The sequence below is a fragment of the Linepithema humile genome, chromosome 4 (assembly GCF_040581485.1).
Source record: "Linepithema humile isolate Giens D197 chromosome 4, Lhum_UNIL_v1.0, whole genome shotgun sequence".
Lineage (NCBI taxonomy): Eukaryota > Metazoa > Arthropoda > Insecta > Hymenoptera > Formicidae > Linepithema > Linepithema humile.
Window position 1 is genome coordinate 3,663,287 of NC_090131.1, and position 24,747 is coordinate 3,688,033.

At 37.7% G+C, this 24,747-nt stretch overlaps 1 protein-coding gene across 2 annotated transcripts in view; it reads right to left on the minus strand.

The window, feature by feature from the left end:
• The window catches only part of LOC105670108 (mitochondrial pyruvate carrier 1-like), a 105,385-nt gene that overhangs the window by 74,885 nt on the left and 5,753 nt on the right, over positions 1-24,747 (minus strand). The window contains exons 3-6 of one of the 2 annotated variants that reach the window (XM_067354614.1): positions 17,343-17,694; positions 15,860-15,993; positions 13,326-13,405; positions 12,956-12,995 (exon numbers count right to left, since the gene is read on the minus strand). The gene's annotated coding sequence lies outside the window, so the exon portion shown is untranslated. Of the gene's footprint in view, positions 1-12,955; positions 12,996-13,325; positions 13,869-15,859; positions 15,994-17,342; positions 17,695-24,747 lie in introns of those variants that run through there. The other variant, XM_012363448.2, reaches the window with a different exon arrangement.

Sequence of the window (24,747 nt, forward strand, 5' to 3'; positions counted from 1 at the left end):
CGCGTCACGACATCGATCTATTTATTTCGCCGTCGTGTACGGGATCTGTCGGTGGGTGAGAGACCAACTAAAATTCCAACAGCGTGTCGGTCCATACATATCGATGAGAGACGAACGCTGTTTAAGCAGCGATCGAAGCGTCGCGTCGGTGTCGCTCGTACAAGTTAAAGGACGTGTCCGGGGAGAATAGCGGGCAAGAAGGACCGATTTCTTCGCGCAAGAAGGATGACGGGGATCGCGGAGCCGGCAGCCTCCTACGTCAAGGATGACGTATGACCCGACTATCAGCCGCGCCTCTTCCTACCGCAACACTTGCCAAGCTGGCACGATCAGTGTCTTTCTTAATTTTGCTATATGATCTAAGTATTAGCACATAAGAGCTAATAAAACCAAATTTTATCTGATATTTAAATTCAATACTCATAAATGTATTATGATTAAAATGTAAATTAGTTCTTGGCAGTTTGTAATAAACTCAACATTTTATTCCAACAACTCGATAATAAAATAAAAATTTTTGTATTTTGAAAAGTAAAGATTGAAAATTTTATAATAATACACTAAAAAATATATATATTTCTAGATATTCAACATTACTTTATACTTTATAATTTAACCAAAAATATTCATGCTAAGCATAGTTTGACATTCGACTTACTAGAATAAAATGCTAATAAAATTAATAAATTTTTTACGATTGCTTGAATTCGCAAAGCAGTGTTTCGTATTTTTTGACGTGTATGTCGTATACAGAAATCAAATCAATCGAAGTTCTATGGAGTATTCTATAATAAGAGCATGTGTTATTATCCAGAAAATAAAAAGATCCGTACATGTATACACACACATGCACACGTAAAAGATAAAACAAATATTCTTGCGACCGATACGTCGAGTGGGACTCTTTGGTAGCGGATCATAAAATTATGCAGCAGCCACCGTCTAGACAGAGGGGACACCTGACAACCCGTTTAACCTCGCGCTTGGCTCTGATTATGATAAAAAATATATATTTTATATATTTTTTTTTGCTCCGATTTCTTCTTTTATATATATATGGCGCGCATAATTATGGGTTATTAAAGATGGTGAGTGTACATCGAGTACACTCGCCGCGTTTCTTATTAAACTAAAATAATAACGTCTCCATATTTGAATTATTTTACATGCTTCTACAATTAATTTTTTTTGTATTGCAGGAACAAATAAAGAACAGAAACAAAAAAATTTATGTAAAATTTAAGAAGTAAAGCATCTAAATGTTCATATCTAGCAACATCACATGATGACCAACATCCAAACTAATCTACTCCAAATAAACATATATCATTTTTGCAGCGCATTATTCTTGTCATTTAGAGAATGGCATATCAACCTGGATGTCTAGTGTTGTCATCCAGTGAACAAGATACTTGAGCAGAGAGAAAGAGAGAGGGAAGACAAAAGCGAAAAAGGAGCAGAAAAGAGGGGTAGCATTCGGTTGTCTTCGTGCCTGACGTGCCTGCTGACGTCTCATCGGCTTGAAACGCATGCATGTCCGACGTCCGACGTCCAATGTATATAATTTATGAAGTATCTGCATTCTTCGCAAGGATAAATCAAGTCGCCACCACGCCAGAATTCGCGGGCATTTCAGGCGGTCAGCGATACGGTAGCGAGCCTACGCAAACATCACCGGTAATGTTTGTTGCGAAGAAGGTTTCCTCTCCGACATATGAAGATTAAAGTGGCGAAGTGACTAAATTATAATAGAAATTAATATCTTACATTTGCGTTCAATCTAAAAATATTTCATGATACGCAAAACATTAATTTGACGGCTAGCGTATTTATATAAATAAAAAAATATTGACACTCTTCCTATTTACATCTTTTAGATATTGTTTCTGAATTTTCTAGGGGAAATCTCGTCGCCTCGTCGCACGAACGTAATTCATTGACAAATTCTTTATGTGATAAGCGTGACAATTCGTTGACAAAAGTGCAATACTTTGCTGTCATCTAATTTCAGTCGATTTTAACTATTTTGAAGAACTCTGTCTCGGCTTCAACATCAAGTGACTCGACGCAATGGCGGTCACTATAATTGAGCTACAAATTCCACGGTGATCAACCGGTTGCGTCGCGTCTCATACGAAATCAGCCCATTTCAGGTCGATGGCGGTCGATAACAATCGCGATGGACTGCCGTCGAGATACCCAGGACAATTCAAACGAATCGTCGTCTCGGCATTCTCCAGGGGCAAAAACATAGTCCATGCGTGGTCACGTACGGGCAACGCCATACAACAATGTACACCTGATACGTATTCATACTCTTGATGCCGCTCAAGAAGCTGAGGATTTGATGATAGAAAAGGACTAACAGAGCGCGAGATACCGGGAATGCATTACTTCTAAACTAAATTATAGAATTTTTCACGATAATTTTGTAATCTAGCAAATAATTTATGAATAATATAATAAATTAGATAAAATAAGTATTTTTATAGCATTAACAGAATCGCAGATGATAAATTTGTGAGATTAGTATATTTTTTAAAGCTCTAATCGCTTGATGGCTAATAAAAGTTTCTTGAATCGTGTGTTATGTAATTTAAAATGATTAGATGTCATTAATAATTTCCTTTATCACTCTTGTTTTCACTGTCACGATGCCCAAAATTACGAGCGCAGATCGCAAATAACCTCCGTCATGCATCAGTTAATCGTCCCGCGCGACGAATCGTCGAGAACGAATGGAATCAGCCAGCGGCGGGTGAAAATCAGCAACGTTTCAGCTGCGAGAGAAAAGGGAGAGGGGGGGCCTTTGACAGCGCGCCGGCTTGATAGAGCGGAAAGGTAACGACCGCGAGGATCGCAAAACGCACGCGCTGCGTCCCGATACGGCCATTTCTGCTGCGACTGAATCGAGTAGCCTCACTGGAAAATACCGGGCATAGCGACGAATCCGACGACGAAGACGACAACGATGAGGCCGTCGACGGCCGGGCTGAACGGGCTTATAACCGCTGCACCTCTCAGGATGCAAGCGGCTCGTTGCAATCGCGCTCCCTCGGCTGGCCGGCATCGGTCTGGACCGACTGGCCAGCAGCCATGAGTGAGTTGAGTTGATACGATTGTTTTTACGGGCGCGCCCAATGCGCAAGAAACTGTCCTTCGGCAGTGACGCTCACCGCCACCTTCGTCATTTGAATTTGTTGGAAACAAGATCGCCTTGAATCTTTTTCCGCTAAGAAGAATATAGAATCCAACAAAATTGATTGACAGAGAATAAGTATAAAATTATCCGATCTGTGAAGTTTAACGTTTCGGCAATGCTATTTATCTATGATTTAGTGACGCATTGCGTCAAATAGAAATAATCTGAAATTATTTATTTTATTTACAAGGCGTATTTTCTCAAACAAAATGTATTTTAAACTCATAATGTTGCTTGAGAACAAATAATTTATTCTAGATTTTCAATTCAACAGAATAAATTTTGAAGAAAAGAGGAATCTGAATAATCTTTCTATGATCGTTGTTCATATAGAAATAAGGGTCAGCGAATCTTGTTTCATAAAGAATTATGCGCTTTGAAAATTATAATTATAAGAAAATAAATTTTGCAGCATTTTTCTTTTCTCTACAAAGACTGCGAACCACTGGGGGCGAGTTGGCGGGAACGCAGCTGCTGTTCTGCCGGTGGACGTCTTTGAGTGCTTCGTTGCCTCTTTGAATTGCATTCACATATTTATGCGCGCTATGTAATGTTCTCATACTTTCTTTCTCTTTTGAGAGACTTTGCCTTTATATGTATAATGCCAGTTAACTACAATTTAAAATGCATTTGTTGCCTGAGTTTCGAATTTCAATGTATTATCCGTCATATGTGTTATTGATTTAACATCTCTAACTTTTCTCCTAGTTTTATAAATTTATTTCTAACATTTTATAATATTTTCTTAATTTTATAAATTATACGCACAATATTTTATCTACAAAATATCGTAAATATTTTAGTTCTATATTATAATAGAATTGCAATAGAATTGCACACATCGTCGTTTAAATGTACGATCTTTTTCATGCTATATCAAGTTTTGTGATATTAATATTTTTCTTGAAAAGTGATGAAATATTTTTAATTATAATTTTCATGATCTACTAATCTTTAAATGTTCGAAAAACATGCATTGTAAATAATATGAAAAATATTATCTTTAGTGACACAATTTTGCTAAATTATAGATAAATAGCACATTGCTGAAACATCAAACTTCACAGATTATATAATTTTGAATTTTTCAATAAACACGCCTAGTCACAAGAGCACTCGAGTGAAAGAAAAGGTTCTCTTCACAAATCTTGGTGGTGACCTGCCTTTACAGAAGAAGCAACGAGCCCAAGAACTCAAGTGCGAACGGAATGCAGTCCAATCCATTCGCGGAATCCGATCTTACTTTAGTAAATCGCAACCGCGGAAAAAGCGCGCGGAATAATGCGGCCTCGTGCGATCAACGACGACGAAATTGTCGCACGGACCGCCGGTTTTCGGACGATTCTCGAGTGAATCCCTCTCGAGCTCGATCTCAGATCGTCTGTTCAACGAGCGAATCAGGAGGCAAACAAGGAACAGGCCGATAATGCGATTCCAAAACCGCAACGAATTCGCGATCGCGGTCTTATATCAAGGTTTTTCATCATCTTTCCCCAACTCTCATAGATTTGTATTAATGATCGTCTTAAACTCATGTCGGTGTGAAACTCATCCGTTTCTAGTACGCGACGAAAATATTATTAGCCACAAAAATACAGGAATATGTCAGATAGCTGCTTAGATTGCACTTTGTGTAGACACAGGAGGAGACTCAAACAACTATCGACTGCTTTTAGCGCTGAAAATAACTATGATTGCGCGATGTACGTCGGCATTTAACGCCCGCGACACATCCGATCTCTCCCGATCCATCAAAGTAATTCTAGAAAGCTTCGGTGAGGTTTCCGTGATGTGCGCGCGTTTTCGCGCGGTCACCGCTCGCGGAATCGCGCGCGGTACTGGTTACAACAAGCTTTTAGAATTTTTCCCGGAAATATCAGTTAGCCGACTTCAGACGAGAGGAAAAATACGAGACGGCCCGGCCGCGATTTCCCCTCGTCCATCATGGGCGTTCCACCGTCTTTTGCCCGTGGCTGCGCGGCGCGATGACGACGATGGGGTGTACCGCATACCTACAACGCGAACAATTTGTAGCCGGGCGGGATAAAAAGCGACCAATTAAGAGAAACTCTTGTGAGCGGGACAGTCCTTCGCGGTGTCAACGTATACGTCTGAGTGCGCATTGCGCGAACACAGACGGGTTGGACCGCAGAGTCACAAACTCTCTCGAAGATTTTTAATGAGGCACCGCCCGACGTTTAGACCGCGAATTATTCTGTCACAGCGTATTAACGTCGCCTATTTTCTTCACCGTGGCCTTCGCCTTAGTTACGAGCCGCTAATGAGCCGAGCGCGCTCGGCTTCGTTAAATTTTGCAATCGTAAAAATGACGACTTCATGCGCGTTGCCGCTGCCGGTCGTTAGCCGTAGGAAACGCTGACGGACGCGATTATACGAAGACGCGACGCACGAAGGAATCGCACGATGTTATATAACAGTCAGTTGACCCACATATTTTCATGAAACGTGCTAAGCTGTGAAATCGTCCCGTGTTAAGCTGCTTGACTCCGAGTGCAAATAATTCAAGCCTCATATTGCCCGTGTTGCTCGCTAAAAATCTAATTAATTACTTATTCTCTCCTTGCATTTACCTTTAATAATATCGATAATATATTACAGAGAGGGGTTGCATTTCTTTTTTTTAAACTTGTTCACATTTAGTACTAAATGATAAAGTTCTGTACTAATCAAAAATTAAATTTTCGAGACAAGTTTGTGAGAAATTATTATCAAAAACATTAATAAAGTTTGCGTGTATGTATATATTATATCAATGCACGCGATGTTGGAATTCAAATATTTCCGATCGCCTATCGTTTCAATTTCCGAATCCATCGTGCAATAAATTCTCACTTTCGCAGCTCTTTGAAGCAGGGCATCCTTCTTCCCCTTTACTTAACGCGGTACTATCGGGGCCCGTGTATAGGGCCCCTACGTCGTGTTGCTTTATTTTCCTCCCGCCGTGGCGGACGCGCGCATTTGCATGGTGCAATATCGTACGTTCTTAGGCGGCCAATTACGTGAGTCGATTCTGGGTCCGATAGGAAGCCGAGCTGGGTTCCACCGAACCAGACGCCACACGAGCATCCGACGTGGCCGCCTTCCCCCTTTTCATGATACATTGCGAGCGCGCACGCTAACCCGACGATGCTCCATATGTTGCCGCGGTCTGCACGGCCGAGGTGAAACGATGAGGCCCAGAACGGAAAGGTTAACGTCGAGGGAACGAGGGAAATGCGTTTCGCGCGATTATTAGCATAGACAGGATGTTATATGCAGTTTTCGTGGCGCACGCAAATCCATTTCGCAAACTTACACATGATACGTATATAATTAACGTCTGACAATTTCGCTTTAGAAGTACTTAATTCACCGGAGATGCTTTTAAAACGCTATATATCATATTAATAATATGTTATTATATTTGTTATCTGCACATCTAAAATTGATCAAAATGTTATTCAATATTCATTTATAAAACTACACTTAAAAATGCATAATATTCTAATGATATTTTGACTCTACTTATCATACGATTGTCTAATCCTTACGGATCTTTATTCAGCACACGGATGCGATTTTCATCCGTTGAGAAAGAAGTAAAATCCCGTGAGATTATCAGCATCGACAGGAAGTGCGAGATTCGTTACGCTAAACATAATGATATTTGCCTTAATGCAGCAAATGTAAACTGTGCGAAAGCATCTCAATATACGTTAGTGATGCATACAAATTTTCATATCTTTGTTCGTCGCAATATTTTGTCGGTACGAAGAATTCACAAAGAAAACAAAACGCGGAAGTATTCCGCGCGTAATTATTTTATATGAACGAGTAAAAATGTAAAATTGTTATGCAGCGGTGCGATATAAATATTAATGACGCGCTTAGAACAATACACTAGAGTCGAACCTAAAGCTTGCATGATGTTTGCGAACCAGTTCGCTGCATAGGAAAATAATATTATTGTAGATATATGAGGTCTCGTATCGTTAATTCGTTCGCAAAGCCGTGAACGATTTAAAATACAGTACGCATACGTACGCTCAATTAGGTCCATAAATAAGTATTTTTAATTATTTCTTTTTTTCTTAATATGACAGATTTCTTTAAAAACTTTTTTAAAAACAAGGTAACATCGTGGTTGCAAGCAACTGCACGCGTTTTATAAATTGAAGAATAATTATTAATTGCAACAATCGCTTATGAATAACCTATTCAATGAAATGAGAATCAGAAATTGTAACACGTTGTGTTTAGCAAACTCATATGACTCAGTCAATCGCGATAGAAAGACTGACGATGTGTGCTCGAGTGGATCTAAAATCGCTATTACAGTCAACGAGGTGTTTACCGTTTCCACGACGGGAGTAAACGGTCGTCTTCGGTACACACACGACGCACACGTAAGCCGCTAAGCGTAACGTGACGCGTAGATAAGATCCTCGAGACGACGGAGCGGTGAGGGGGATATCGTGGCGATTGCGAAACGTATGCAGGAACACGTAAAGGCCTAACGTTAACTCGAGCGAACCGACCGATCGGTCGGAGAGAGAGCTAGATCTCTCGGCGCTTCTCTGCGAGCTGGCGGGTGTAATTGGCCTGAGCCGAAGAGATCCTATCAAAAGGCCGGATCGAGATCCTCGCACCCGCGACTATGGACACGCTGCGATCACACGACCGCACCCGGTACGCGCACTTGCATTCTCGCGGTACGGCACAGATTCGATCGGGCTTTGAACCGATCAGATTCAAGAGGAACGAATCATGATATTTTTCGCTCTTTAAATCGAAAATCCTAAATGGCACGATTTTTTATGAACTTAGTTTTCGACGCTATAAATATAGAATGCTGTATCTTGCAAAGCAAATTATTACCTTCTTCGGAAATAATATAGTTTTGAAGAAAAATATACAATTGTAAAATGCTTGAAACATTATCGTATTACATTGAATATATACACCAAAATAACTGACATAAGCTGTTATCTAAAGTAAACAGTTCTTTTCGCTGCAAAATAGGGCGCGGCCCAGATATCGAGCGGTAGATATTCAAGCTAGGAAAGTCGTAACCATCTCGGATTCCAATACCACCCAGCGAGTAAACTGGTTCTACGCCACGCCACGGGTAAACACAATAGCAGTATCGCGTGTGCGACGGGTCAATGAGGTGCTTGTTATGGCAAACACGAAATACTTTGCATACACCATAGATGCTCATCCAGGCGTGCGCGAATCGCGATCAGGTGAAAACTAGGAAATGCGTGAACTTATAAATGGAAAGGAAATCGATGTGTCATATGAAACACCCACTATCATATAAATGCTCTAATTATACATATCAATGACTTGAAAGCTTAATTTAGTCTTCAATACATATTTCAGACCAGACTCTCTTAACGTGCTTTATCTAATGCCATTATAAAGATTAAAATTGCCTTCTCCTTTTTTTGCAATGCTTTATATTAAATTTACATACAACTAAAATTTCTCATTAACTGTTATAAAGCCGACAATGTAAAAATATGAAGATCATTCATTTAATAATTGCAAAATGAAAAAGATTAAATATAATACATACGCATTAACATACGCACAACAGAATTTAAAATTGCATATTTAATTGTTGATATTTTTGAAATGCTGGAAGTAAAAAACGAGCGATATTTGTTGACTATGCAGTCTGAATTCTTGCCTCGAGTGCGAATTAGGTTAGCTCGAATCTGCGCGAAGAAATTTCACACGTAGCTACATTAGTCTGTATCTTCTCTCCGTTTATTTCACTATATCACGGGCAAATACCGCGAGTTCGTGCGAGTCCCACCGCGGAGTTACCGGTGCAGCCCCATATTACGAATGTTTGTCGATGAGCGATAAACGTACGCATCGTAATTATGCGCGTAATTCACTTAATTTGACGTTTCTCCTTCGTTACACGGGGCGTGCGTGTTTCCTGAGGTAACGAACTTTATTGGTAAGAGCGATTTATCGTTCCCTACGATCTCGCACGACTTCTGCCCGCTTCTGCGAAAAGCAGCGTACTGTTTATACAGAGACGAGAAGAGAAGCGCGCGCTTAGCGATTTGCCCGGCGATTCGCGAGTTTCAAACGTGTACATTTGACTGAAATAACGACACAAGTAGAATAACGATTCGCGAATTAGCATTGCGGACAGCGAAACCGTGTAGTGATTCTAAAATCACGCTGGAAACATTGTTTTACTCCGTACAATAGAGCATATATTTATAAGATATGCAAGTGTGCGCGAACGAATGATACGGTGGAACGATGAACGTGCGATACGCGCGCTAAATTAATAGATATTACCTACGTTTTTAGCGCGGCTCTACGACCCTCCTGCTTAAAGGTTAATAATTTCTAACGAGATTATAAAACCTACCGTGCGGCTTATCGGGCATCAGGATAAGAGTCAATAGCAGTACAACTGTGATATTTGTGACGTTATTCCTTCTGGCGAGACTACATATTGCTCAAGATGTTATTTATATGCGTACCGCGGCAGGTAAGCGTCTGATAATGCAACACGCAAATATTGCATACAGACTTGATTCAAATTGCGCTTTATGATGGTTTTATCATTTGCTGTTTCTCACATAATTATAAATTTTCTTCTGTCAAGTAACAATCATCGTTAGCACAACAGCTGCCAATATGAATATTGCAATGAGATTACGTGAAAACAAACAACTAATTTTGAGATAAGTTTTTGATTCTATAACTATCCTACGTTATTATTTCTCAAATAATAAATTCTGATAAAAGTCTTTTCTGACTCATATTTATGAGTCCATTTCTATATTTCTATACTTTTGTCAATATAATTAATATAATTCAATTTTTTTAATTTGTTTTTTACACATAATTGTAATTGTACATATATGTGTGTGTATGTACATTTGAGTAATAAACAAATAATCGTTTTGTATCAGCTACTAGATATTGCATACCTTGCTTTCTCGTCCCGCTAATCAATTGCGCATCCAAAATCGTACTTCGACAATTCACTTCTTTAAAAATTTGAATTTTATTAAAATTTTATTCATTAATAAAATATACCAAAAAAATTATATTTAAAATTATATAGAAATTATATTAAATATCGTACTCTAAAAATCTATATTTTTAAAATTTTAATATCTAAATTTAACTTTTTATAATATATATATCTATAAAATTTTGTGTTTCTTATATAACTTTATATAATTTATACTTTCAAAATTTTTTTACTTACGTGTTGGAATTAATATACATAAATATGTATAGAGATGTAATCTCCACTAATTATATATACTTTTAACTATTGAACTGAGCAGAACCAGCAGGCCCTGATACTTTTTCGCTTTTATATTTACAAAATACATTCGAACTCAAATTATTATTCATTAAGTTCATGCTAATAATAATATGTGCATATATTCAAATAAGAAGTCTAACATTAAGATACATGATTTATCATAGAGTTCTATATATATATATATATATATATATATAAATGTAATAATTTATGCTTATCCAGTTTATGTTTAAAACATAATAATGTACCAAAAATTTAAGTAAAATCCTGACCTAAAATAAAAAAAAATAATGAAAACTACATATAAAGCGCTTACATATTATAACAAGTTGATCGTATTTTTGAATACGAGATAATCATCATGTCAAACTCCATCTAGTACATAAAAGTTGATATACACAAGCGTCGAATGTCATACACACGCCGAATATATGTAGAAGCTGCTTGATCGCGCGACACAATTTTGGCAATATATATATATATCTTGGATTATATGTCAACTTTCACACACTAGATGGAGTTAGACGTATACAATTTCTCGTATTTAAAAATTCCTTCAACTGATTATAATATACGAAATATCATCAGGAAAAAAGATATTAATGTTCATGTATAAATTTTTGGAGTGGGGACTTGTAAAAACTTGTAAACAAGCCCCACGCATAAACTGGAACAAACATAACTTGCACTTAAGCTGTCGAATATATTATATATACTATTATGTATACTGTAATGTAAATCCTTTCTTTTATATAAATATTTGCACTTATCGCTACTTCAGCTGCAATAATTTTTATCATAAGACAAATATATATTTGGTAGAAAAAGGAGAATTACTTGGATTTAAAAAATTTTAATAAATATAAATCTAAATTGTAATAGTAATAATGTAATAATAATATAATTCGAAATAAAATTAAAATAATAATTTGAAAGTAATAAAAAAATGCAATGTGATATTCTTAATTTGAGAGTGCTTGAAATATTACATCGCAAACGAATTATAACTTGATCTACTTCGTTCAGTGACATCGATCGAATTAGATCGAATTGTAATTTGTTTGCGATGTAATATTTCAAGCCCTGATGATAAATCCTTTTGCTCTTGTTCTTAACAAATCCGTGTCGAATTTACAAATAAGTTCAAAAGTAATAATGAGAGTTGCATTAGAAATCTTCTATTTTATCCTCCAATAAATCGCTATTCGTGAACAACTCCTTGACAAATAAAAATGTGTAAATTGTCCAACAATAGTCTAACGGCGGATCATTATCACAATAGCGACGCGCCGATATTCGCGAGTCGAGAGAATTATATATTCGTACGCCGAGAACCAATAATTCGATCCGAGAGAGCAGGCCCTGATACTTTTTCGCTTTTATATTTACAAAATACATTCGCACTCAAATTATTATTCATTAATTAAGTTCATGCTAATAATAATATGTGCATATATTCAAATAAGAAGTCTAACATTAAGATACATGATTTATCATAAAGTTCTATATATATATATATAAATGTAATAATTTATGTTTATCCAGTTTATGCGTGGAGTGAATAGTGCTATCCCCACAGTGCTACAAAAATTAATTTCAAAACAATAACAGCAAAGTACCTAAAATAAAAAAAAAAATTAATGAAAATTACATATAAAGCGCTTACATATTATAACAAGTTGATCGTATTTTTGAATACGAGATAATCGTCATGTCAACCTCCATCTAGTACATAAAAGTTGATATACACAAGCGTCGAATGTCATACACACTGCCGAATATATGTAGAAGCTGCTTGATCGCGCGACACAATTTTGGCAATATATATATATATCTTGGATTATATGTCAACTTTCACACACTAGATGGAGTTAGACATATACAATTTCTCGTATTTAAAAATTCCTTCAACTGATTATAATATACGAAATATCATCAGGAAAAAAGATATTAATGTTGAAGTACAAATTTTTGGAGTGGGGACTTGTAAAAACTTGTAAACAAGCCCCACGCATAAACTGGAACAAACATAACTTGCACTTAAGCTGTCGAATATATTATATATACTATTATGTATACTGTAATGTAAATCCTTTCTTTTATAAATATTTGCACTTATCGCTACTTCAGCTGCAATAATTTTTATCATAAGACAAATATAAATTTGGTAGAAAAAGGAGAATTACTTAGATTTAAAAAATTTGTTTACTTTCACATATTAAAAATTATATAATAAACATGTGTGTGATCTGTATTAAATTTGAAATTTTTACTAAGAATAGGGAGCAGTTTTATATTTCATTAATTATAAAAATGTAGGCAAGAATGTGATTGTCAAAGCACGATTTTAATAAACATGCAATAAATATTGTTGAATAAAAAGTAAACAATACATATCGATATTTCTTGTAATCATGCAAATAAATAACTTCACTCACCAATTGTTGTATCCTAGTTAAGTACGCTTATCAGCCATACCTGCAAAAATTAATATTTTACTTCATAAATTATAAAATAAATTGTCATTATTACATTTAATATATGCTATTATATGTTATTACGCATTGATCTAATGATTTCCATTTCTATATGCAATACATTGTATAAATATTATTTAAAATATTAACAAAAATTGACAATAAATGTTTTGATAAACATTTTTAAACGTTTAAATAAGTACTTATTAAATAAAAAATTGTAATTATATATATGTGTATATCTCAATTACAAATCCAATTACAATTGTATACATTTAAATAAGAAAAAAATAATTATTAAATTTAACTAATAAAGAATAATTATCTTCACCAATTAGGATATTGTAGTATGCTCCACCTGCCACTTTCCCCTTAGATTGTTGCTCCAACGTATTTGCTCCAACGAAGAATCTATGCACACCAATAAGTTACACATAACAGATTAACTCGCAAACTTTTCACTTTTATAAATTCACAGAAAAACACGATTTTACGTTGTAAATCACACCACGATACATGAGATGCAAACGTAATATGAACACTATTTTCCACTTCGATGCATTCTCGCGTAATTATTCTCATTTTACATATTTGACGGCTAATTCGATGATTAATTCAACACTGTGCATATTTTGAGTGAGCGAAACAAAAGATGATCTTAATAGTCTTGAAAAGATCGTTATTAAAATTATAACCTATTTCAATTCGCGCTTTGATTGATCATCGAAATCATCATTAATCGCGAACACTAGCAGCAAATAATACGTTTTAGCAATTAAGCGTCATATTAATTTACACTTCCGACGAAAATTCGTACTTATTATACTTTTAACTAGTAAAATACGCAATTAACTGCAAAGTTTACGCGCGTTCTACGTTCAGAGACAACGCGACGCAAATAAGGAACGGCCGGAATGCGGCGCGCATAAATTCTCGCTTAGATTCGATTTCGATATATCGATATCTTCAATGTGCGCGCCCATTTCAGTCATCCTGTTTTGACACTGTATTATTTTGAAACGTAAAACATAAATGTTCCGCGATTAATTTTATTTACATTTTGTCTGTATTTTACTTATTATATAATATAATATAATATATTATATTATATTATATAAAAGGTAATAACAAATATAGATTTTTATTGAAAATGTAAAAGTACGAATGCGTATTTGTGTTCATTAAAATAACGAATAATTGCTGAAACATATTATTTATCGTTAGCATTCTCGATTAATATATTGTTAATCGCCGAGATGATCAAACCGCAAATTAAAACAAATTACAGCTTTAGTAAATACAAATTTTGTTATCAAAATATGCAAAGTAATTTTTTTGAAAATTTAAAATTATTTTTCTCTAAAAAGAGACGTATGACAAAAATATATTTCAAAATTCCGATTTATTTTTTAATAAAATAGCATCCTATATCTATATGTATCATATTTACCGCCGCATCCTATATATAAAATGATAAAAATTTAAGTTTTAGAAATTCTTTTGGTTATGACATATTGTTGAGTACGTGTTCAAGTTTCATAGCTTCTGCACGATTGCTAAAACAGTCGCTGTTCGTCTCGCTTGCTCTGAATGCGTACGTATTGTCGAATAAACCAAAGGTGTTAAGTCATAATAGTCGGTTACTATTACGTGCGTTACTATTATATGCGTGTACAAGCGCGTGCACATGCTATAGGAATGGGCTATCAACGCGAATATGTCTATCTGTCCGGGTATCCGCGCTAATAGCCCATTCCTGAGGGCAAAGTTCAATTGTAAAAGCTCCTTGTTACTTTATGTACCGGATTACACCTCGTCTATCTCGAAAGTCACACCTCTCTAAAGGTTTGCGAGGTTGCCGATGAAGAAGGTTGCACTCATAATTGAGAATCGTGCGGGTTTTTCGTAATACAATTTTTTTAGATCAATAAAATCTTGATAATATTAATTCTTAAAACATCAAATTTTGATTCTCAATTAATGATTTTTTTATAATAAACTATATTAAAACACATATATGACGCGCCTAAATTAATTCTGATTAATACATTATTTAAAAGTAATGTAGATGTAAATGTGTGTATTGCAGTATCAAAAATTTATAGAGACCCTTAAAAGTCTTTTTGATGCGCTTTTCGCACGATCGCTAAAGTATTTCGTAGGTGAAAAATTTCACGTCGTAAAAGACTAAACAAAGACAAACAGACTACCGTGCCTCACGCAGTTCGGTTTGGCTTTCTTCTCGAAGTATGAGCGTAACTCATCTATGCGTCGAAACGTCGAATTCGATTGCGAATTTATTCGCAATCATCACGCCTCTCGGCCAGCGCTTCTCGTCGAGTGCGCACTTGATCCTTGCAGGTGTTAACATAGCGGGAGACGTCGCAGTAACGAGGATCGAATGGATTACACGTGCGCGTAATGACGCCGCTGTCGTGAACGGACAGTCTCTCGGCGGTAGCGCGACCGGTAGCTGCACACCAGGATTGAACCCTATCAACCGAGAGAAGCCCCGCGGACGACCCGCGAACGAAATGGCTTGCGACGCGGGGTTAATAGAGATCGCGTCAGTCTACCTCCGGCCGTCTACATATATAATATTCCATAGAGTTAACCGGTTGCCACCGACTACGGGATTCCTTCGCGGCTTACGTGTACTACGCGCAGTAATCTCTTTGCGAACGAGCCGTTACGTGTAAGATGAGAATAATTATACGCGATATTATTCAGTGCTTTATATTGACTTTTCACATTTCGAAAGAATGCGATTGAACATACTATTAATTTTAATTTAGGGTGCAGTTTCTAAATTTGAGCGAGAAAAAATTGTACATATTAAACATCATTACTTTTTATCGAACGTACCTGAAGTGTTATCTGTATCAAAGATATCGGTGTATTGCGCCGAGCTAATCCAATCGATGATCAACGATTTAGTTGGATAGGATAAACCACACAGGCAATAATGACGTTTCCGACAATGTGCGCGGGCTATTTACCTGCAAACATTCGTATTAAAAGATTTAGCACGAGGCAAAGATAATATGAGTACGATGAACCAGATTGTACCGATTGCAATTCGACGGACTTCGAACTAGATTGCGCTTTCTTTCTCATCTTTCCCTTGGATCGTTAGGCAGTGTATTATCCATTAATCTAATCGAATCGATCGCGTAACGAGCTTTAATGCGAAATCGAATTTACGGACGATTGGTAACGGTAACGAAATTATCCTGTCCACGCCGATGATTGCTAATTGATCCTTCCACTTACGCGCTTTCATCGGTCGCATCTTGCGAGTCATCCTTAAGGATTATCGAAGATCTTTCTCAAGTACACTTATGTTTTCTTATTGTTAATCATAGGGAAAATTTATTCTACAAAATATATCTTTCACAAAAACATTATTTTGACAAATTTCTAAGCTTTTTCGAGATAAATGCTCTTATCTGCATCTATTTAATATTTGTCAAGTTAAAATTTTCTTATAAATTGAATTAAAATTTTATTATCAGGAAGTGTAATCTTAATTATTAATCTAACTTTTGTAAATGTAATAAAAATTATTTCTAGTAGCTGTAAACAGAATTTGTTACAATTTTTGCGCGCTGATCTTTTCTGCTGTTTCTCTCTTATTTTTTTTCTATTCTATACGAATTTGTTCGTTTACTATCTAGCTTATCATTATTTTGTGATAAAGACCAAATCATCTGCTACACTTATCCTCTCAAGGGAGTAAAGATGAGGAAGAAAGAGAGAGAGAGAGAGAGAGAGAGATAAGGCAGGAATATATATCTAAGTGTTGGGTATGATACTGATGCCGATACCTAATAGATCGAGATCCAATCGAATATCCTGGCTAACGAGCTGTCACGCCTGCCTGAACACGCTCTCTCGAAATCATCATCTTTCTCGTGAACGAGATCTTTCACCTTATGCCCCTTCTTACTTACTTGATGTTAAATGCAGTTAATACAGTTGTTTTCAAGATACGATTTCGATGTGCTATAAATGCTCTTTCGTATAATGGCCAAATTGTCTTTGTCATAACATTGTTATAATCACTTTTCCAGTGAAAAGTGCATTTATGTTATTTTGTAAGAACATGTCATAACATTTTTATAATCACTTTTCTAGTGAAAAGTGCATTTATGTTGTTTTGTAACAAAGAAAAAATTTACTAAAAAAAAGGGACTCTTTCACAAATCACAGAAATTAATTATTAAAATTATATGTTTTCAATATTGATCTATAAATCCCGAGAAAGATTATAGTATGAGCCACGAAAAAATCGAAAGGATAAACAAGCTTAAATAATTCACGCAAGTTTTCAGTTTGGAATGAATACCTGTACATCCAACTGCTGCAAGAAAATCGTGACAGTTCACGGTCTTAGAGGCGATGCAAAAACGCCTTTGTCGACTTCGCTGCTAGTGAGATCCATGGTAGGAGATTGGTTAACGACGTGGGAACAGCCCCGAGTATCATCTTCCACCGGCTGAGCCCCGCGAAACCCTTTCGTCCTTCCTCCGCTTCGTTCCAACAAGGTGACATGATTGCATCTGTTATTAACGCGAGATTCCACCGTCGGTTTTATTCAGGTTTACTCTCTCGTCCGGTTTGGCTTGATTGGGCTGGGTGCTCTCGCGTACCACAAAGGTGTTGTTTCTCGGAAAAGTTCACGATGCGACGAATTACACCTGGAGCAGAAATCCGAATTAAGCGAACAAATAAGCGGTTGAAATAATTGGTCACGTACGCGTTGAACGGAAGACGTAATACTTGAATAATTAAAGATCTTCGCAAAGAGTGCTCGCTTAATATGGAAGTGAGAATTTCTCAGACGGCAGTTTTTGCGGCTCGTTGCTTCGGCTAGAGCCTGAAGAGACTTGTCGGCTACTACTTCTTGATTGTATATAGAAATTTATTATTGAAACTTTTGAAAAAGAATAATCATTGTTGCAATAAAATGAGAATTACATACATTTAATAATATTGCGCCGATTATCAACGGCGCGATAAATGTTAATTGTTCAATTATCTCTGAAGAGATAAACGTAGTGATTAAACATATAATTTTCAGCAATCGATTCAGCGTGTGAAATCGATGAGAGTTACTTTCGAAATGACGATCGCGATATATGTATAGCCATGTCTGGCGGAGAATGATTTAGCGGAAAGCCGAAGATCTGCGCTAATCCTACAATGGGCGGCACGTTTCTTGCCGACGACCGTGGTTGACACTGTAAAAGCAGGCAGGGAAGGAGAGCGTAGTGTCGCGGTACAACGGCAGTACCGTTTATATACAACAGACGGTGTGGGTTTCGTGTCGGCTACGGTCGGGTCACCGTATACGGCGGAATATTACCGTCATTAATCAACGACAGACCGGTGCGGAGGTGACGACAGTCTGACAGTTCTCTCCCGCGGCGCGTTCGCCTCTTTGCGCCCGCACTTCGCAGGGAATTCCACATGTTCTCGCGGAAAGAGGCGGATTCTTTGACCGAAGAAAAAAATAGACGAAAAAGAGAAGCAATTGCACAAGGAAGAGAAAACGGCATTGTGCGCTCTACGCGATACCGCGAGACGAACAAAACGCGGAGGTGAAACTGCACTCGTCCTCCGTGCGAGAGATTGGTCTCTCCGATGAAAAACGAGATTTACAAATTGCCGCGCTTTTACACGGTGATTTCGCTTGACGTGCCATTGCGTGAAAAGTGCCGTGATTATTGTCGCAAAGATTTCCAGTGAATTAAAACAAAATTTTTAATTAGATTTAATCAATTCTATTGATTGTTGCTGGATCTTTAGTTTCATATAAATTGTTATTTTTCACGCGAAAGCAATTCTTACATGTGAAATAATTTATCAATAAGCACAAAAATAAATGTTAAAAATGCAAGTATAACATATTTGTCAGCAAGATTCTGTGGTGTTAAAAATTATAAATAATATTTTGGATTTACATAAAAAAATGCATATCCAGAAACAAGATGTTACTATAATTAACGCTCTGATATATTGTTTTGAAAAGATAAAATGTTTGGATGCACATATATTATATATGTCTCGATGCTCCCAGAGTAACATCATAAGTTGCAGCTATGAATCTTATAAACGAGCAGTATGCCTTTATCTCACAACGACCGTGACTCGGGGGTTGCAGAGAGGATGCCTTCGAAAAACAGTTCACCGACGCGGAAGATCGGAGACAATGCCCGCCGCAATAACTCGCCATAGCTTGCGAGATGTGTTTTTAATTCCGCATAAGTCTGCTTCGCCGGATTGGTAGCGGGGATGACGGTAGCGGGGGTTGGTTTTCCTCGGGGAGAAGACGTTATTAGCGGGGGCATTAATCAGAGCACGCCTAGCCGGTCTGGTCCAGGGGTGAGTGGGGGAAGGGGGCCGACGAGAAAGGGGGTGGGTGAGTTGAGATATGAAACGAAGGAAAACTTAGCGAAGCCACCTTCCCCTCCCCTTTCGGTCTTTACCTCGGACCGACTTCCTCTTCTTCCGCTGTTTCTTCTGCCTTCTCCCTCTCTGTCCCGTTTCCTCTCTTCATCGCCTGCTCTTCACCATCGGAAGATCCAGAGGAGAAGGGCAGCGCCTCGGCACGGCTCACAGATGAACCGTTTTAATGAAAAGATGGCGTCGCGGCGGGGGTGGGAGGGAAAAAGAAGGGCGATCCGGAGAAGGGGTGAGAGGTAGAGCCGACGGCGGAGGAAGAGGGTTGCTTTAGTTCGCTCATCAGAAACCACTGCATGAGTCGAGGCTCAAATGAAATTGCCGCTATAAAAATGATGCCCGTGTATATGCCCCGGGTATTAGGTACCCGGATGGACCGCGAGTATAAAACCTCCTTGGGATTCGTTCATCGACGTGGTACACGATATATGATACGTCACTTCGCATTTTTCATCGTTTTTAATTACGCCACTTTATGGTAATAAAATGCTAAAAAACTATTACGAGTATCACATAATATTTCAATTAATATTGATCCTCACGCGCGTACGAATAATATGCTTTGATAATTTTTCAGCAGATTTATTTCAACTCTTTTCATTCGCGAAATGTGACATACGATCTCGTGCACAATAGAATGTCCAGAAAATTTAGAAACAAATTTCCATCATTTGCATTTTCTAAGCAGAAATTTGCATTCTCCAAGCAGATAAACTATCCTACGCAATCACGGCGTTAACGATTTTATTTCAGCTGCACTCGTGATCCGATTTTGCTTTATATACAAGATCGCGTTGATTTCCGGAGATTCGCTGACCCGACGGCGTGGTATCAAACGGAGGAGGATTTCTGGTACACACACGGCGGTGGCGACGGCACCTGCGGCAACCACAGCGGTGGCACCCATACACCGACGCCCCCTCCCCCTTTTCTCCCCCGGGAGAAAAGAAAGAGCGCGCCTTCATTTTTCTTTTACATTCGCGAGCGCGGAAAGAAAAATCACCGGTTCTCATTACGCTCGACACGTAGGCAGCTTTATGAGTCTCTCCCCTGGTCCCTCGACCTTCGCCATATCTCCTCCGATGTTCTCCGCGACTTCTCCCCCCTGCTCCCGCCTTCGTCTTCTACCCGCTTCCGACTCTCTCTATCTTCGCTCCCCTCCGCTCCTCGGCAAGCGGTGCGAGAAGAAGATATTATTTATTTCGTAAATTAACTCCCGGCCAAGGCGAACGTGACTGGAAAATCCTTCGTAGTTCCACACCGAGCTTCTCCGCTTTTATTAATCGGCACCATTCGCTTGGCTAAGAATGGCTCCTTTCCCGCCGTTCTGGAAACACCCCTCATAGTGACGTTACATAATTAAACGCGCGAGACACTCGGAGACAATAATATCGAATGCCGAAGCAATTAACGGTCAGTTTTGGATTTCTTTAATGCAATCTATCTTGCAATGCCGATTCTTTTGTTTCAATTGTTGATTTGTGCCTTCTAGCAAGATACAATTGAATACTGCAGAGACAGAGATTTTTCTCATTTTTACTATTCACAGTAACGAGGCCTAATCCTCCCTCCACGATTTTCGTGTGATTAAGCTCTATTTCTCACCTACCTACCCCTCGCCGTGGTACAGTGCGTACGTGACATGCGAGCCAAAGATCAGCCATTCTTCATTTATATTTTGCTGATTGCCGTTATTCCTTCCAATTCATTAACTTCGGCTGCGTCCGCCTACGTGAGCTTATCGCCCACGAAAAGCGGGACGGAAACGGAGAAAAATCGTGGCACGGGATAATCATCCCGCGCGGTAACAGTGTACGTAACTTAATTATCAATATCGGCGAAGAAGAATAAAGGAATAAATGACGGCGCGGAGATCCAACCGTGATTTGTAATGTTGTAAGGTGCCGCCGGTATTAATGTGAGAACACTCATCGCGCGCATTGCATCGTAATTAAAAACGATAGTAATCGGCGGAACAAACATCACGCAGCAATACTTTGCCGTGTCTCACGTTAATCATAAGCGCATTAGTTGCAAGTCTTGTAGAACGATTAATCCTTATCGTTCATGATCGTGAACTGTATCAGACATTCGTATAAGAGCGTTGCGTACGCACTATGTTATTATTTTAGCTTATCAGTTAGTACGATATATATGTCGTTTTGACTCACATAAGTAAATCTTTTGTTTGCTCAAGTAATAGACACATGATGAAACATGAATTTTCATTCCTCACGGAAATGTGAGACGTAGCTTAAAATTACATTTATAAAACGCAAAAAATTGCTGACTAGAAACTGCCGAGTAATTAAAATTGAAAAATGAGAAGACAATATTAAGACTTCAAATTTTCCAGCTTACATATAATAACACATGTATTGTTTTTATTTAGAATCAATATACTATAATATGCTATAATATGCTTATTATATTTTTTAGAAAAAGTGAGAGGAGGGAGAGAAGAAATTATCATATTATTAAAATTGATATCATTTTGGTGTAAAAGAAACGATAACAGTAACGTTCGGAAAAAGAGGATACAACGAGAGCGTCTTGTACCATCGTGATAAAAATCACGGCTAGTAGTTTACGATCGGCTTTTAAATTGTCGATATCTAACCGTTCGTGAGAGAAGTCGAGGAGGGACTCGAGGGACGCGAGGCGAGTAGCAACGTTTTATATATGCGATGCTTATCTACGAGACAGAATGTAGCGCGTTTGCTGTCATCGGCCATATCGTTGGCCTTTTGTTTTACTTATTTTTTATCGTGATCTAAACGCGCGTACGCTAGCAGTTGAAACTTTTCAGTCGTTTATCACGTCTTTCTTCTCCTTTGTTATTTTATATATAATATATATATATATATATATATATATATATATATATATATAATATACTACTAATACATTTACGTAAAGTAATTGTTAATCCATTTAGAACATTTGAAAAACACAAATTGCTTTTAAAACAACAATGAAAAATGATAATTAGAATAAATTTACATATAGACGCCAATTTCCACAAAGGTCACGGATCTTTTTTTCGGCTAGAACGAGAACGGCGCGGATTATGATTCCCCGCAGAATGAATTAATATACCCCGCCGAGGAGAGGAAGAATCGCGTAGGGGCGATATAATCACGGACCGCCATTGGGATCGGCGCTATTATTACTGTCCGAGCTGTGAAAAATGGTTTCCCCAAACAAATTTCTGAGAGGAAAGGCCGGTCCGATTAGGTTTAGCTCCTACATCGTTGTCTCGTCATAATTATCGTGTTATCTTAAACGCGGCGTCCGGCAATTATGACGAGCCAGTCGGCAACGGTCGCCCCTAGGAACCGACCCGAAGTATCCCGCATTCTAGAGATCCTACGTGCGTATCCTCATAGATATTTGGGAAATTGTTGGGCCGCGAAACAGCCTGCGGAGCTATCCTGTACAAATCATTCCTCGACCTCGGTCTATACTTATAGACGCGAGTCGCTATGTTCCTGCGACGTATACAAATCATTCTCTCGGACCTGTACTTTTTAAGACAGCCGTCAAGAGAACGATAAAAGTCGGCGGCCCTTCGGCGGCAGAAGGAGCGCCCCGAGGTAGTCCGGTGGCCTCAAAGACGCGTGGGGGAGAACTGGTTATTAAGCCAAGACGTGCATTGGCAACTACGACAAGCGGGGCAATGCGATTCTTAGAACACGGCATCAAGAGTGTGCATTCTTACGCCGCGACCTGCCATCAAATTAATTGCCGCGGATTAGCGCAAGAGATTAATTTGGAGGAATTCAATTTTAACATTGATAAATGTGGCGTTCTTCCATTGCACAAAGAAGAAGCCAAGATCATGGAGTAGAAATTTGGAAGAGTAAAGTGTAATTTTTTTGTTCTTTTTTGAAAAGCATTTCAACTTGTGACAGTTTGCATAATCTGAGCTTACATTATCGAAATTTATATTAAAAATCTGATAATGAAACACCTATTATTCTTTCAGTTAAAAAAAACTTGTAAGCTTTTTTCTTATAAATGCAAATTCGTCAATTTTGATCTATCTGAAAATCGATATCGAGATGTGCAGAATTGTACGACACAACGCGGACTCGTGAAGCTACGAACGCCATGCATTCTCAAGAGAAATAAAGATAGTCCAAGTACACGTCTAATTCGTCGAATAACGGAACGGCCAATTTCCGCTGACGATCGACATCAACGATCGTCGATACGTTCATCGTTGCTGCCCTTTGATAGGCTCTTCTTCCCATCAATCCGTGCCTTCGTCTGCCTTTCTCCTTTACCCTCGCGGGAGAACACCCCTCTGTTGCAATTAACGCGAATCGAGTGGGCAGTACCGTAACATTTATTATCTATATCGTTATTTTCAAAATGCACAAAATTTATGTGAATATTTTGTTACGCCAAGCATATACGATAATATTAGACTTGGAATACTTTTATTATAATTTTGTGTCACATCTCAAAATTAACAAAAAATTTGTCTTGACCGTATATTCACATATATGTTAAACTTTTTCTATTTATTTTACACAAAAGATATAATTTCAAAAGTGTGTAACAAGTCTTACTGTAAATTAAAGTCATTTCAAAATTCCATTGTGTTAGTAATAGTTGCAACAAATTGCAATACTTCTACAGTAAAAGCGTAAAATTGATGGATATATACTATGTTTCCTAGTCACGTCACTGCGAGCTGCTATTATCCGCGGCACAGAAGGAAGTTTAATAATGCTGGTTGGAATTTTACAACTAGCGAATGCGAAGTAAGAACATGCAATCGCGGCAAGCAACAACGGTGCATTGAATTGCAGATATGATAATTTAATAACGTTAACGGCCCTGTTCACCGACCTGTGGGGGTAAAAGGGAAACAGCTATGGTCACGCTTATTATTTCTTAAACTCTGGAAAGGCACGACTCTTTCGAGTTTCAAGATTTATAATTCAAAAGAGTGATCGATGGATTGATTGATTCTAATGATCGAGATCTATCTTTATTCGTCTACCGACTTTGTCTCTTGCTCTTTTCTGTTATATCGCGTTGGAATTAATATACATAAATATGTATAGAGATGTAATCTCCACTAATTATATATACTTTTAACTATTGAACTGAGCAGAACCAGCAGGCCCTGATACTTTTTCGCTTTTATATTTACAAAATACATTCGAACTCAAATTATTATTCATTAATTAAGTTCATGCTAATAATAATATGTGCATATATTCAAATAAGAAGTCTAACATTAAGATACATGATATATAGAGTTCTATATATAT